The 17828-nt window shown below is 37.9% G+C and overlaps 1 long non-coding RNA gene across 1 annotated transcript; it reads left to right on the forward strand.

Moving 5' to 3' along the window:
• The first annotated feature begins 2756 nt into the window (after positions 1–2756).
• On the forward strand, positions 2757–3411 carry LOC125145214. The gene is made up of 3 exons (XR_007143544.1): positions 2757–2768; positions 2926–3070; positions 3165–3411. It is a non-coding gene; the product is annotated as an uncharacterized LOC125145214 (long non-coding RNA).
• The last annotated feature ends 14417 nt before the right edge of the window (positions 3412–17828 follow it).

Raw genomic sequence — 17828 nt, forward strand, 5'->3', positions numbered from 1 at the left:
TTCTCTGATTGGTTTATCGCTGCCAGCGTACGTAGTGTATGTATTACGTCCCTCTGTCAGCGGGAAATGGTTGAACAGTCAATCAAGCGGAGCGCTTACCAAAGTTGCACAACAACATTTTTATAGATTTTTGGAACTCCGTGAACACAAGGCGCACTGGATTATTAGGCGCAAGGCCGATTTTTGAGAAAAAAGTGCAGAAAATACAGTATATTGGTTCCCATCTGCCAGATAACATCTCACCCAACGATCCCATCACATACTAGTAAAGACCCACAGAATAGTTTCCATTACAATCAATACAATTTCCATTATAACAAATCAGTTTATAAAATCTGAAGAATTTATGTGATGTTTTTATTGTTTTTCCAGCAGAGTATTAATACATAATTGCCCATAATGCAGTTTATTTATTAATCAAATACTAGTTACTAATATGAACTTTTTAATCTTTTCTTTATTCACTCTATAAACAGACAACAGACTCTTCTACACCGGCCCCAGTAGGCAGTACATGCGTCTAGTTGTCCTGTCAGAGGAAGAGAAGGAGTCTGGTTCTTGAGGAGTGCCACAATAACCCTGGAACTGGCAATCACTGTGGTGTCAGAGGCACTCAAAACAGGGTTATTGCTGGGTACTACTGGTCTACAATAATCCACGATGTGAAAGAATGGGTAAGATACTACAGAGGTTGTACTTTACTCAAATACTTTATCCAGTTTTTTTAATACAAATATCTGTGCTTAAGAACTGTTGCCACCTCCAGTTGTCAGATACCTTCTTTATGTAAAAGTTATGTTTATTGTCCTCACCAACCTTTTTCAACTGGCTACTTTCTAGACATTTTTAAGTATATAGCAGGTGTCTCACCATGCTCCTGGTAAGCTACCCTCCTGCAGACTTCAGTTCCAACCCAGCTCCAACACACCTGTCTGTAATTATAAAACACTGAACATCTTTATTAGCTGCTTCAGCAGTGCTTCATAGGGGTTGGAGCTAAAATCTACTGGACAGTAGCTCACCAGGAGCAGGGTTGGTGTCTCCTGGTAGTGCTGCAACGACGTGTCGACATCATCGATTACGTCGACTATGAAAATACGTCGACATGCGTGAAATGCGTCGACGCGTCACACTGTTTACATTCATATATGCTTCTGCTCCTGGGAATGGAGAAAGTTCCAGTCTATCACAAAAAGCTAGACCACGATTATCAAAAGTATGGGAATACTTTAAACAGAGGCCAAATAAAATGGTAGAACAACTGCGATGCACGAGCACCTAAGAAGAAAACATCCTGGCGCTCTCCGACCTCAAAAGGATGAGCCATCTTTGTAAGTATTTATTATTACAATTAGTTTTGGGAGTAATTGTTGCGTTCTTACCTGCTGTGTTTTGGTCAAGAATTAATTAATATATGCTAGGTAATAATGGTAATGCTAATCGCTAACGGTATAAACTGTAAACATATACTGTATAACTTTGCCGACGATAAAGCAAACTTTAACTTTTAATTTCCATGAACTGGTTGTTGGAAGTTGTTTATGCACACATATTGTAGGCTTAAAATTAACTACTAGATTTACATTAATAGTTCGCTGTAATCTAGGTTAAGGATAAATAGGCTACTAGTGCATTTTTTTTTACTTTTGGCACAAGCCAGTTAACTAAAATATAATCATAAGTACATGATTAATAACAAATTCTCATTAGTTAAGAGTTTAAAATGCTATCTGTATTTCATAATAAAATGACATTCACTACACTTTCTGAATACAAGTAATATTGTAAAGTAACGATATTAAACATTGTAATTAATCACATTCAGTTAGTTTAAAAATATGCAGATTTACTACTCTCTTTGAAATACAGTACAGTTTATATATTGTTAGCATTTATAGATTTCATGTTTAATTTGGTTCCTAATGGTAATTATTGTTTGTTTTTTTTCTCAGGAAGAGGCAAAGCTGTGTACAAGATTTCTGTCATAAAAGGGATGTTATTGTTGGCCCCAAATATCCGTTCATGTATTTTTGTACAGTGTTGAGCAGTGCTTTTGTTGAAATTATATGGCATTTTGAATGCTTTTGAATTTATATGGCATTATTTGTGCCTGATGCTAAAGTGTTGTTTACATTTTATTTTTGGCACTTTATTTTTGTATACTGTAAAAACTTCAACCACATTGGAAAAAATGTAATAAAAGTTGAAATATTATATTAGAAGTTGTATTTATAATTTTTTGTAAAGTTATCCAAAGGATTAACTAGTTAATCAAAAAAGAACACTAGATTAAGCAAAAATAAATCAATAAAAATAATAATGCTTGTAGTCGACTAATCGAAAAAATAATCGCCAGATTAGTCGACAGAAAAAATAATCGTTAGTTGCAGTTCTATCTCCTGGTATATATGTATGTTTAAACAGTTGCGTTTAAAACTAACTGTGGATGCACTTTTCTTTTTCCAGTGTTTTCCTCAACAGTGCAGTGGGAATTCTTGTGTTGTCCACATGCTGATGGTAAGAATGTTTAATTCATCAAAGCTGTTAAGAGAGTAAAATCAAAGTCTTACAGTATTGTTTGTATTACACAGTATGCTCTCAGCATCTGCACATCATGTCCTTTAACATTTACAGAGGTAAGGTGGATTTTCACATAAGTATGCCACCAAACTATGCCATGTGTGCATTTATACTTTGTGTTTTAAGAGGAGGTTCCATTGATTCGCCAGTGGTGGTGCATTCAGCTAATGAAAAAGTTGTCTAAAAGGGTATGATAGGTTTTATAATAATAATAATAATAATAATAATAATAATAATAATAATAATAATTTCAGTGTCTTGGCTGTATTAGGTCACTGTGGGTAAAGTAAAACTACAAAGCTATTACATTAATAGATGGCATATACGTTTGCATATATTCCAAAGGCATGGACAGAGGTTTGCATACTGGACCGAAGAATCATCCCAACTCCTTCAGGGAACACTTGAGTCTGTCTTCAGGGTTTCAAAATTAACCACCACCAAACTGTTGCCCAGCAGAAGAGTTGTGGTTGAAATGGACATTAATAAGGTAAAGACTTTGTCATAATCCAACAGTTGAACGCGTGCCACTATTGTGCCATTATAACTTTGTATATTTGATTTCCAACTTGCGTGTTCACAAGGTGCAGCAGCCAACCATTCTGAGAGACCTGTATACAGCGTGGAACTGGTACGCAGTCACAGAGACTAATTCTGTGGGGAGGTGACAGCCTGCTTTTCTGCAAATGAGCAATGATGACCAACAAAATGCCCTCAAAAGGGTCATGTGTGATGAATTCCCTGAGGCAAAGGATGACTTTATGCTTATTTTTCAATGACAAGAGGACATGTAAACATTTTTGTCCTACTGCATTGATGAAAAAGGCTTGAAGGTCAATGCCATGTTCCGTGAGTGAGTGAGTAAAGGAGGGAGGGAACAAATTAATTTATGAATAAATCAGTTGAATAAATCAGTTTTGTCCTGTGTTTTTCTAATCCATTTTTCTTCAATTCAGACACTTGTAAAAATATTCTGCAATAAGAACAGTTAAGCAGAACATATCTTCAGAAAATATTAAATGTAAACACACACACATCTGTATTTCCCAGATTATGTGTAACATATGTGAACTTTAATTTTACTACATTTTCTCATACGTTTTATATATTATTTTAGTGATTGCTTAGGACAACAATACCATAAAAACAAGTTAGAGTAAGCAAACTTGCACACGAAACATACATTAAACGAGCAATATTATTAATTGTTGAAAGGCAGACAAATAATAGTTGCAAATAATAAGACTTGCAAATAAAGTGCTATGACAACGGTATGGATAGCGTTAATATCCGAAACTGCCGAAAATCGTTTTGATCGTCCGTACATTAGACAGGAAGTGACGTCATTTAGCACATGCGCAGAACCAATCGTGTTGCTTTACGGATAGAGTACCGACACTACCTTTAGAACAGACTAACTGTGTCTCACACGTTATCGACTCGGTAGAACTATTATTCCGAACACTAAAGACAGATTCACAAAACACCTGCCTGATCTGTACTTCTTACTGTACCCTTAAACACAAACCATCTAGATGTAATGACTAACAGCATATGCGCTGTATTCACTAGCACATTAGTCACAGTTGCCCCAATCCGATTTAAGAAGGTTAGAGACAAACACCTGCACCATAGTATAATAATCATATTCACACACTCAAGAGAGAAACCCATAACCTCGCATGAAAGTGGAGAAGAACAAAATTAGAGGTTTTTTAGAGGTTTTTGTGCATAAGGACAATATGTCCAGCTATAGACAGACTCTAAAAGCTGCTAGGGCTGAGAAAATAACCAAAACAATCCCAGGTTTTTATATAGCACAGTGGTTAGATTAACAAAAAAAACAGAGATCCGAACACACAATTCCATCACAGTTCAGTAGTGAGGACTTTATGAGATTCTTCTCTGATAAAACTGAAAGCATCAGGAACAAAATAGATGTTCAACATATGAGAGCACCTTCTAACCCAATCTCACCTAAAGCTCATGTAGCCCTCTCACTCGATCCTCTTTGTCGAGAATGTGATGTTTTATATCAACTCTGTATTATAACTCACACCGTGCATGGGAGGAGAACTGGTGATGGGTCTACTAAATTATTACATAATTTTTAAATTATTACCTGCATGTGGGGGACACAGCAAGCATGTGGAAGAAGGTGCTCTGGAAACCTGTTAGAGTCTGCAAAAGACTTGAGACCGGGGCAGAGGTTCACCTTCCAGCAAGACAATGACCCTAAACATACAGCCAGAGCTACAACAGTGGTTTAGATCAAAGCATATTCATGTGTTAGAATGGCCCAGTCAAATCCCAGACCTAAATCCTATTGAGAATCTGTGGCGAGATTTGAAAATCGCTGTTCACAGACGCTCGCCATCCAATCTGACTGAGCTTGAGCTATTTTGCAAATAAGACTGGGAGACAAACCCCAGAGACATATCTGTATTGTATAAGTGTGTATAAGTCTGTATACGTATTCATCCTCATTACCAGTGAAAACCCTGAATAAAATCTTTTAATTAGAGCATCAGATTTTTATCTTGCAAATGATGAATTACTCAACACTCAGTTTTTAGCTCAGTTTGTGGCACTAACTTTACTGTTCTGTAGCACCATCAAGTGGACAAACAGAGACTTGATCTTTTTCACAATTCAAATTACATCTAAATTATGAAGCAGAAAACCATTTAAAAATTCGAACACACCCCTGGTGTGTGTATGATGGTAGAACTACAGCCCTGGTGTCTCAGATGATGTTCCACAGTAAAGATCATCCTATAAACACACTACATTAAAGATCATTATAAAATGATTTATTTACACAGTGTGTACAGAACACTGCAGTCTACAACCATCTGATAAAATATTTATGGTTTATTCGAGTTAAAACATTGTTTAAACAGCTGAGCCATATCAGGGTTTTTCCTACACTGATTTTTTTTTGGTGGCCGCCAAAACGATTTTTTGTCCCGCCAAAGCCTTATTTGATCTGTAATTGGGTTTTGTGAGTGAAACAGGATACTGACGGAGTGACTGAGAACGGACACAGAGTGATCTGAGGCACCAGAAGCTGGAAGAGCTCAATAAAAGGAGAGAGGAGATGGTGGAGAAACAACGAGCAGGTCAATGGGTGTGTGTAATAAGGAGGAAGATTACATTCTAAAATGACTGCAAGGATGATACTATACTAATCATACGATAGATAGATAGATAGATAGATAGATAGATAGATAGATAGATAGATAGATAGATAGATAGATAGATAGATAGATAGATAGATAGATAGATTTAAAATAAAAATGATATTTAAAATGATATTTATTTTGCTGCAGCAAAAGGCATCTTCCATACAGTGCAGAATGCAGAGTCTACACAGTGAAGAGGCAAAAATGTGTGCTTGTGTAGCCTGGTATGTGTGTGTTGACATGTGTGTGTGCTTGTGTTTATGTGCCCTCTCAGTCACCTCAGTAAGGTCAGATCTTATCAAGCACATGCATCCCTATAACACATGGAACGTTTATGGCAGGAACGTTTGTGGTAGGGACATTTTCTCCTGTTCTCTCTCTCCCTAGTCTGACACACACAATTTACCATGAAAGAACACAAACACTCATTATATTTAAAATTTCCACCACATTTCCCTACTTTTTGTCCTTTACTGTAGCTTTAGATGAAACATCAGACATGATCTTTTCCCTTGGACTTCTCAATGACATTCATTAACTAAAAAAGAAGAATAAAACTAAGCAAAGCTAATCTACATTTGTCAGTGCCAGAGTATCGTCAGTTTGAATTGGATCAGGTGGAAAGTCCATGTCTCGATCTCCAACAGATGTGTGCTCTCATCTCTTCTCTGTGAAATAGGTTTCCACACGCTACACCACTTAGAATGTCCAAACAACGTGCACCGGAATGGTTTTCTTCTCTGTGTCTCAGGATATTCAGGATGTCACTTGGTGATTCATGTAAACAGAACTAAACTTTAAGTGAACCTTCACCCTCCTTGACGTATATCGGTGCTCAGAGTGCAGGCACTGCCCTTTCGCACTCGTCCCACCTCACCGAGGCTTAGGAACACTACCAGTCTAGGCTGCCATGTGTGTGAGTAACCCAGTCCCTCACTTAACTGGACAGAAATGCAGATGGTTTCAGGAGTTAATTTTGCATTGTTAACGGTGGGTTAACTGACTTGTTCTTTTATTCCTGACCTGGCACTGGTACCCGTTTGCAGTGATTGGCGTGGATCCACATTGTTGCATCTGCACAATCGCCGATGTTGGATCTCTGGCTTTACCAGGGGAGCCACTCCTGTGGTTAACAGTCTTCCAAAAAGAATCTTAAATGGACTCAGATTAGCTCTTGTTCGTGCTCACATGTGCATCAACACTATTTAATAACAAGCCTGTTTCCGCACAGCATTTTGCTGAATAAACGGAACGCCTCTCCCAACGTTATTTGTTGCACATACAACACAGTTCACAAACATTTTTTGGGAGTAATTAGTAAAGCCTATAACATGCCAATGTTTCCTTTTTTCTGTAACCATCCTTCCTTTTGACACTTGGTCTTTAACGTGGCAACTTAGCATAAAAAGGAAAAATCTTGATCATCGACACTGCATGTGGTACCAACAGTTTTAATTCGCTGTAGCCTACAATGTATCGTGAGGCACTGATGGCTTTTCTGCTGCAGCTAATGCTCTGAGACCCATGAGCAGACCTGCTGCCACTGGATCCAGTTTAGCTGAAAAATATGCTACTGGTCTGTGTTTGCCCCCGTGATCTAAGAGCTCACGAATCCCCCTTTTTCATCAACAGTTTGTGTAAATTGTCTCATTTGGTCAGGGATGCCAAGTGTGGGTGTCATCTGTAATGTCTGTATTAGTCGTTCAAATGCAGCCTTTGCAGTCTCAGTCCACGTCACTTTGTTGTGTGCTAGTAGGCCCTGTCAGTGAGCAATAGAGTGGTGCCTCTATAAGAGCATAATCTGGTATGAACATCCTACAGTATGAACACATGCCTTAAAAAGACATTAACTGTTTTTATTTTTCTAACCGATTTTGGAATTTTCTGAATTGCCTCTATTCTGCTGGACGCGAGTCGTTTACCTTCTGCAGGAATTAAATGTCCTAGGAACTTCACTTCTTGTTGAACAAATTTCAGATTTGACAGGCTTATTTTCTTTACTGGGAATAGTGGGGTTAGCAAAGGATACGTCTCACATTGAACAATCACTCCAGCTTTTAACAGGGAGCTGAACACCAGTGTTGAACCTGGTACAGCTTCTCATTTTAGGGGATATTGAGCCTTTATTTTTTTATTTTTTTATTTATTAACCGATTAATGGTCACTGAATCATATTTTCCATCCGCCCACAACTCTTTGGGCACCTTTTGTAATCGAACGTCTGAAGATTCTAATTTACACAGGGACCAGTCGGCAGTTCTGGCCCTGCACCAACACATTGCTTCAATTTTACACCATGGTTTGGGATCTGATAAGTCATCAGTACAGATCTCCACATCTCTTTTTGCCCTGACCATCCAATTTAGTGGTGTGTTATATGCATTCAATATTAAGCTGTAAAAGACAGTTGGCTGCTCCATTTGCTCCCAATAATGAGTCTGAGTAACCTGTAACATCCATTTTCCCAAGATTTCACCACTCATCATTGGAAGATTTGGCTAAAGAGAGATGCGGAGATACATGGTTTATTTAGAATGGGTGTGGATAACCAGCTCGAGTTGAAACCCGAGATAAGTCTACCTCTACCGCACATCTGTGCTCACTCCATACTAAACGTTTCAACATCAGTACATCTGGTTTATCTAAACAGAGAGCGATTGCTCATTCTAGGTGAAATAAAAATTCACACAATCGTATCACAGAGTGTCCTGCTCCTGAGACAACTAGAAACTGTATCAGTATTTGTTTTACTAGTAAATCACAGGCATTTCTTTAAACCTGGGCTCATTATATTTAGAATAGCTTTCATTCACAAGTGTAATAGAAAACTTTGATTCTTTGCTAGTCATTGAATTAGTAACAGGTGGAAATGGAACATTTAGCTTAAGCTTTTCTTCCTTGCATTGCATAAGAGAGTCAGACTTACTCATCCCTGGGTGCTCACCTGTCCCAGACCCATCCAAACCTCAGGCCTCTTGATAATGGTTTCCCCTCAATATTTCTTAGGGCAATACTGTGCCCAGTGATCTGAACTTCCGCATATAAGACATCCATTCTGAAATCCAGATCTGTTCCATCCTCTTCCTCTAACTTTCCCACAGCTACAGCCCCTTCCTCTTACGGAATCTCCTCGGACCTCAGACAACTGAACCATGGTGAGACAGTGCTTAATTTCTACTCTTTTGTCTTTCTTTTTTTCTCTCGGCCTTTAACAGCTTTCTGCATGGATGACATGCTGTTCAATCAGATATAATTTTTCAGTGTACCAGGTAATGCAAGTTTGATTCATGTTCCTTGTAATGTCCTCTCTTACTCCATTTATGAAACTGTTTCTCAGATGTCTCTCGTATGGTGTGAGGTCAGCTGCTTCAGCCATGTTAAAAGGGCATTCGAGGCCACTGTGTGCATCATGTACTTCTGTCAATCATGCAAGATATCTGGAGACTGTTTCAACCTCCTATTGTCTACATAAGGAGAATTGTGTCATATCAATTGTTACTGGAAAGTAAAAAGATCACGTCTTATGAGTATGCTGGAAAGAGAATCATCTGGTCTCGCACCACTGAGAGCTGCAGTCCTTTGCACAAGTCTGCATGTATAACATCCCGCTGGAGAGTAAACTGTCTGTTGATGGGTGTAAAAGCAGCAGCAGTGTAACAGCTGGTAATTGGTTATTGTTCGTCTTCTGAAGTGCCTGAGGTGGAGGTCTGAGAGAGCAGCCATCCAGGTCTGGGTCTACAAAAGATGTAAAACACTGAAGAGAAGAAGATTGTGAACAAGATTGTGTGTGTTGATTTGCATGCTCTGGTTTTTGACTCAGTTGCCCGCATATATGCAACCCAATCTACTTCTTGTCTCTTTTTCCCCCTCTTTTCTTTGAAGCCTCATGCTCCTGCAACTTCCCTCTCAACTTTTCTAAATGCCTTTCACTAGAATTATCTTTTTCTGGAAATCCACAGTCCATTACCCACATGCGATACTGTGATACATAATCAGGTCCATAATTAGTTATCATAAATTGAACATTAGGATGTTTACAGGCCCTTTAAAAAACGTCATTTCCTTCTTTGCTTCCTCCACCACTCGGGTCTGTAACCTTTTTTATTTTGTTTTTTTTTTTACTCTCTCAACAATCATCAGACAAAAGCCTTTTTTATTCTCTCTCCTCTTTTTAACAGTTTGCTTTTACCTGCGCAGGTTCCCTTCACTGTGCTCGTCAGCATGCAGGGACAGCTTTCCTCATAGCTTGCTCAAAGTAGTTTAATATTAAAGCATACGTGTTGCAGCACAGAGTAAGTGCCCAGAACTTAAATGTAACTTTAGTGGTTCCCGGAACCGTTGACCAGGATCCAAACTTAAATTCTGCTACTTAGCTCAGAATCCCGTTGCTGGGTCAGTCTCATGATTGTCCAGATTTCTCATCACCAGTACGCAATTGTGTGGTTTGACAAAATAACCGTCTTTGGGTTGGTTCGGACCAGACCGATCATGAGTCAACCTCGAGACTAGCACACAGAGGAGGGAGATCTCGTTGGGACCTCCAAAATTGTGTTGGCATTTTTTATCTGCATTTAAATAACACAGTCAGACTCAGAGTTGGTGGTAAATGCAAAGGAGTAAAAATTATATTTATTTTACTGCAGCAAAAGGCGTCTTCCATACAGTGCAGAATTTCGAGTCTACACAGTGAAGAGGCAAAGATTAGTGATTCAGCTCTCCCTTATATACCCTAGGTGTGTGCTTGTGTAGCTGGGTATGTGTGTGTTGATGTGTGTGTGCTTGTGTTTGTGACCTTGTGTTGTCAGTCACCTCAGTAAGGTCAGATCTTATCAAGCACATGCACCCACACTCCCCTAAAGTTCCCATCCCTATAACACATGGAACGTTTATGGCAGGAACGTTTGTGGTAGGAATGTTTATGTTAGGGACATTTCCTCCTGTTCTCTCTCTCCCTAGTCAGTCACACACAATTTACCATGAAAGCGCATATAAACACTCATGATATTTAAAATAAATAGATAGATAGATAGATAGATAGATAGATAGATAGATAGATAGATAGATAGATAGATAGATAGATACTTCTAGTGTAGAGCATCTAGTGGCATCATACAGAGTGATAAGATTCACACAAACATGCAAAAGGGGTAATTTATAAAGATGATGTCAAACCAATCTCTTCTGAGTTTTGCACATTTCTGAAGAATTCAGAATATTTATGAAATTTGAAGTTTTCTTATAATGTTGTGGTTTTAGTCTGGCAGCTATCAGAATAAAGATCCTATTGCTATAGTTACAATATGATATGAATCACCAACATCCAGTTAATGAGGGATCTTTACATGACTATCAATCTTGTTGCCATATGAGATCTTTTTGCCAACTCTTTTAGTCTAATACCAGCTTTCAGACATTCAAGCACACAACATTTTAGTGACATGCTTTTGAAGAGATTACAATAGGAATGAGTTTGATTTTTTGGATTTTGAATTTTAACTAATTTGCTTCAAAAAGAAAAACAATTATATTGAAATAATGTTTACATGTGTGTGTGTGTTTGTCTGTATTAAGCCCTGAAGAAGAAGATTTTGGAGAAGGAGAATGAGTTGAATCAGCTGAAACTTGAATCAGCTGAGCTTGGGGATATTAAGTAAAGTTTGTGTTTTAGGTTCCATGTACATTGTTGTCATTCATTTCCTTCTCTGTAGAATCAGATAGAGACCAAGTACTTTAAGAGACTTTATTCTGAAGTACAAATACAAGTTTTTTTTTAATATTTCCATGTTGCGTCCTGCCTGCACTCATCTAAGCAGATTCATTATTTGGAATGCATTAATGAGTGAATCAAAATCCAGCTGCAAATTGATTGTTGAGATCTGTGATGTTGAGACCTGTGAGAGCTACGATAAGCAATTGATGTTTTAAGGTAGCTATGAAATCCCTTTTGTGTGACATTTAAAAGTTACATATAAATGTGTTGGCCATTAATAGTTAACTTTGTGTCTGTTTAATTTCATGTGATTTTATGATGTATTTCATAATGTAGGTTGTGTGTTATTGTAAAATGTAATAAATAAATAAATGTAAATAAACTTCACAGTTACTATTGAACATAACTGATTTTATAGAAATTTCTATTGCAAAAAAACTTTTTTGTTTATTCAAAGGCTAGTGTGTGTGAGAGGGGAAAACACTGTTCATAAAACACACACACACACGCACGTGCACGCACGCACACACGCACACAAATTGGGCATTGAATTTCATTAGGCCTCCATAAAAAAAACCTACACATTTGTAAATATTTCACACTTGTGATATGCTTTTGCCTAGCAGAGGGCAAAATATGATCTACCAACATGATGCTACACACACACACACACGCACACACACACACATTGCATTTCATGAGATATGCCTTTGCCAAATTAGGACAAGATCTACCAACTTGGGGCTACACACACACACACACACACACACACACACACACACACAGTGTCAAACACTGTTCAAAACATTGGGCATTGTATTACAGTTGGCTTCCAGTCAAAACAAAAGTTACACATTTCTAAACATTTCACACACACACACACACACACAGTCAAAGCATTGGGAACTGTATTACAGTTGGCTTCCAGACAAAAAAAAAGCTATGAGATATGCCTTTTCCAAATTGGGGACAAGATAACAATAAACAAAAAACCCTGAATTTATAGCATCCTTGGGGCACTTCACATTTCGCTCTGAGACAACAAAATGAAGAGGACACTTCTTTACAGGGAACTTGACCTCATTTTTGACCCTGTGGAGAAGGACAGAGATGAGGCAGAACCAGCAGAAGAGGAGAAGGAAGTGTCAGAGGAAAAAAATGTGACTGAAACAGATGAAAATTTTGTTCCATCTGAATGGGAGGAATCAAGTGATGATGAGGAGCTTCCTGACACTGAGGATATTTTACAGTCCAAAGATGGAAATATTCTTTGGTCCTCCATTCCTCTAAGTGACAGACTCCATATGTTGGGGGCAGAGCGGTAGAGAAGCTCCCAAGGGCCAACAAGGTATGCTGTCTCTCGTACTGATAGCATAAAGTCGACATTTGAATTGTTTCTTTCAGAGGAGATTGATAATATAGTTTTAGATATGACTAACAAGGTGTTGCGTGTACAGTGACAGCTGGAAGACAATGAATAAAATAGACCTACAGGGATATCTGGGTCTTTTGATTCTTGCTGGGGTCTACAGTTCCAGAAAAGAGGCTATGACCAGCCTGTGGCATGCTCAGACAGGGAGGGCAATTTTTGGAGCTAAAATGCCGCTAAAAAAATTCCATGTCATATCCAGAGTTTTACTTTTTGATGATCGCAACACCAGACCAGCACACCGTGCCAGAGACAAGCTCCTGCCATCCAACAGGTCTGAGATAAGCGAGTGTGTCATCTGCAGATGATGTATAATCCTAGCACTAACGTGACTGTGGGTGAATGCCTGGTCCCATTTAAAGGTCAATGTGGGTTCAAAGAATATATGCCAAGTAAAACTGGGAAATTACGGCATAAAAATCTGGGTAGATTGCCGTGCCCAGTCTAGCTACTCCTGGAACATGCAGGTGTACACTGGGGAAACTGTGGATGGCCGGCCAGAAAAAAATCAGGGAGGTGACAGAGGGTGACAGAGGGTCTTTGGGGACACACTGTCACTTGTGACAACTTTTTCACGTCCTATGTCCTTGGAAGGAGCAACTAAGGAGGAAGATGGCCATGGTGGGAACAGTAAGGAGGAACAAACCAGAGCTTCTCTCTGCACTGCTGGCAACAAGAGACAGGGCAAAATTCTCCTCCCAGTTTGTATTTACTGACACTCATGCTTGTGTCTCTTTTTGGGACAGTAGGAGACAAGAGCATGAGTGTCAGTAAAAACAAACAGAGGAGAATTTTGCCATTGAACTGAATGCGTTGCATTCTTGTGTAAGAAAATATGAATTAAAAGATGTTTATACATGATCCTAAAAAGCCAAATGATTTTTTCTGACTAGTACATGATACTTGTTAATTCCACATCAGTACACTCCTTTAGGTTACACCTGTTAATTGTGGCGAAGCTACTGGTGACACCTACTGGGAAATTACAATATTACAACACGGCCACTTAATTTTACAAAAGCATTAAGATTCAAGAGGTTTATTTTCATGTGCACAGTGAAAACACAATGGTTTGGAATTCTTACTTTGCACATCTCCCTTACAAAAAGAATACATTATTACATGAATGTTATAATAAATCAATCATTTATTATACATTAAATACATTATTATTTTTGTAGAATGAATTACTCTTTTTGTATAAAGTATTTTAGAATAAAGTAGTGAAGCCCAGTTTAACCTCTCAGTGTCCAAAGAGTCTGAGAAATACTGAACTCTGTTCCTGAGTCTTCATATATAGATCACTGGGTAGAACTATTATTCCGAGCACTAAAGACAGATTCACAAAATACCTGCCTGATCTGTACTTCTTACTGTACCCTTAAACACAAACCATCTAGATGTTATGACTAACAGCATAGGCGCTGTATTCACTAGCACTTTAGACACAGTCGCACCAATCCGAATAAAGAAGGTGAGACACAAAACCCCTGCACCATGGTATAATAGTCATATTCAAACTCTCAAGAGAGAAACCCATAACCTCGTGTGAAAGTGCAGAAAAAGTAAATCCAGCTATAGAGACTCTAGGTTTTTATATAGCACAGTGGCTAGATTAACAAAAAAACAGAGATCCGAACACACTATTCCATAACAGTTCAGTAGTGAGGACTTTATGAGATTCTTCTCTGATAAAACTGGAAGCATCGGGAACAAAATAGTTGATGTTCAACATATGAGAGCACCTTGTGACCCAATCTCACCTAAAGCTCTACACTCATGTAGCCCTCTCACTCAATCTTCTTTGTCGAGAATGAGATATTCTATATCAAATCTGCATTATAACTCACACCGTGCATGGTAGGAGAACTGGTGATGGGTCTACTAAATTATTACCTTAGTGATGTGTCTACAAAAGCACTATAGCTGCCTAGTATGTCTCTGACTCAGAAAGAAAGGCCAGGTTTATGTGCTGTGTAGCGGTGCTGCTAATGTGAGCTCAGTCTCCCATGCACCATATAACTATATCTGTTAGTCAATGTACACTTGGCTTTAATGCCCTGCGTGATTTACCATAACATACAGACATACTGAACATGCATAACAAACACATTGATTATTAAACGGTGCTTAGCATCATTAATATAGACTCCATCTTATCGTGTTAAAATGAACCAATAGCACTAAAAATATATTACAAAAGAAAATAAAACCCAGGATTTGTTTTAACCTGTCTATGGTACCAGAACGTTGTGTGCGTGTTGGAGCTCTTCACAATGGAGTATAAAATGTTTTGTCTTACTTACAGTTCCTTAGGGACCGAAACCACATTAGCGCCCATGTCTTGGTGAAAGAAAACAACGAGCCTTCAGCCGCCGAACACGTGTCTAAGAGCATTAGCATTGTTGCTAACTCCAAAACCGCATTCAAACTCCTTCACGGCCACAATGTCGGAGACACAAAGTTCGTTGTTACATGGATTACACCGAACAGTTCCTTTCTATTATTTTCGCCAGCACAGCTGAAACCGAACCTCCGTTTCTCTGAACTTTTTCCTGGTTAATTAGTCCCGACATGAACAAACTGTCCGCCATGACACTCCTCTCTCTTCTCAATCCAAACTTTTCTTTACAATCCCCTCCCACAAAGATCTGATTGGCTAACACATAGACTGACACTTGTTTAACCCATTTACAATACAGGAAAAGAAAACAGATAATAAATAAATATATTTCAAAAACACTCAAGCCAAATACTTTAACATTATTTATCAAAAGTAAATTTAGTGTTTAATGTACATACAACAATTGATGTATTATCAACCAAAGTAAAAGTAATAACGTAAGTGCAATTAAAAAAATGCCTCTCTCTCTCTCTCTCTCTCTCTCTCTCTCTCTCCCTGTATATATATATATATAGGGGGCACGGTGGCTTAGTGGTTAACGGTTAACAAGTTCGCCTCACACCTCGGAGGTTTCCACCGGGGACTCCGGTTTCCTGCCCCGGTCCAAAGATATGCTTTAAAAACATAGTTTGATTGGCATCTCTGGAAGTGTGTGTGAATGAATGAATGAACATCTAGCAACTAATTAGGTTTATTGATATCTTATGAATATGGATGTCTTAGAAAGGCAAAAAGGTAGGCAGAGGCTCTCCAATCTTTGAAAGAGTGCATACAGTAGATAGAAAACCAATGGCTTTTAACTGCTTAATGTCTCTCTCTCTCTCTCTCTCTCTCTCTCTCTCTCTCTCTCTCTCTTTCTCTCTCTCTCTCTTTCTCTCTCTCTCTCTCTCTCTCTCTCTCTCTCTCTCTCTCTCTCTCTCGGGATGCATCTGTCTCTCTGCTGTCTCACATGCAGCAGGAGTCTGAAGAGAGCCATCGTCGGCATGAGGAACTGCAGCAGTTTATCCAAAGAGCTCAAACTCTGTGCCACCACGATCAGCTCCTGTAGAAGCAGCGCAGACAACTGCTGATGGAGAAAAAGTTTGGGCAGGAGCTGCAGTGTGTGCGCATCTCTAAAGCACAAGGGGCATCAGCACAGGAGTGATTATAACTGACAGTTCCCTGGTTAATAAATAATAAGCCATGATGTGATTAGTTTTATGTTCAACAGATAGAGTAGTTGATCATTCTGTGATTTTTAGCTCTTGATTTTAACCTGATAAATAACATATGTTTGTTCCTTTTTTCATATCACATTTCAGCATAATTACATCATCTTAAAATTTTAAGATGATGTAATTATGCTGAAATGTGAAATGTGACATGCTCTTTGCATTAGTGTATAGATAAGAAGTTATATCTAATAATTTAAGTAAAATTATATATTATTTTATAATAATATCTAATTTTATTTTATATATAATTATATTAGATATAAAAAACATATCTAATCTATAATTAAAATAGGGTGTTATTTCTCAAATAGTTTCATCCTAATTAAAAAAATATCCACCTCTTGTGGTGATTAGTTGGTTTTACGTGTTTTTACCTGCATACCTGCATCACAGTCCATTTACAGGAAAATAAATTTCACAGATTACTCATAATGGCTCTGAGAAATGAGAATCAGTGTAAGTTTGTGCTGATCCCTGTGTTAATTTCCAAGTATTTTAAGAAAGTAATAAGATCTTGTATCTAGTATTTCAAGATTGTCAAGATTGTCTTAATACTGTATGTAGAGCTTGAAAGCTGTTTATACATGATCCTAAAGGAACAAAGATTTTTTTCTGTCTAGTATATGATGTGTTTTACTTCCACATCAGTACAATCCTTCATGTTACAACTGTTAATAGCTATTTTAATTAATCTGAATCTGTGCATTTGGCTGTCAAATTGTCACATTAGAATTAGGAACTCTTAACATTTCTGTTTTCTTTACTTTTATGTCAAGGCTTGGACACTGCTTTGGGACAAAATCAGTGAGAGTCAGGACTTAAGGATTGGGAATATATACCAGCAATTTTTCAGATAAATGCTCAGAATACATAAACATTACAACTTTTGTTAAGTAATTCAATGCTAATCCAACTGATTGACTGGTTATTTATTATATCTAACATCAAATAAAACAAAAAATAAATAAATAAATAAATAAAAAACCCACATCTTCTCCTCTCGTGATCTTTTTAGCATAACCTCACCCTCGGATTGGTTGATTCAACAAGGAGCCGAAACACAATGACAGCAGCAGAATAGTGATTCCAGCTCTGTTCGATTAATCAGATTATTTTGTGAAAGGATGGAGAGTAAAAATAAATCTGTAAGAAACTGTAAAATGTGTGTTCATTTGATAATTTTGTTTAAGATACATGTACGTCTTGCAGTATAGAATTTTATTCACGGAAATAGTAAACTATAATATATAGGAACTATAAAGATGTTTAGATATTAATACCACAAAAAGCTTAATAAATCAGATGA

Source organism: Tachysurus fulvidraco, chromosome 1 (assembly GCF_022655615.1).
Source record: "Tachysurus fulvidraco isolate hzauxx_2018 chromosome 1, HZAU_PFXX_2.0, whole genome shotgun sequence".
Taxonomy (NCBI): Eukaryota; Metazoa; Chordata; class Actinopteri; order Siluriformes; family Bagridae; genus Tachysurus; species Tachysurus fulvidraco.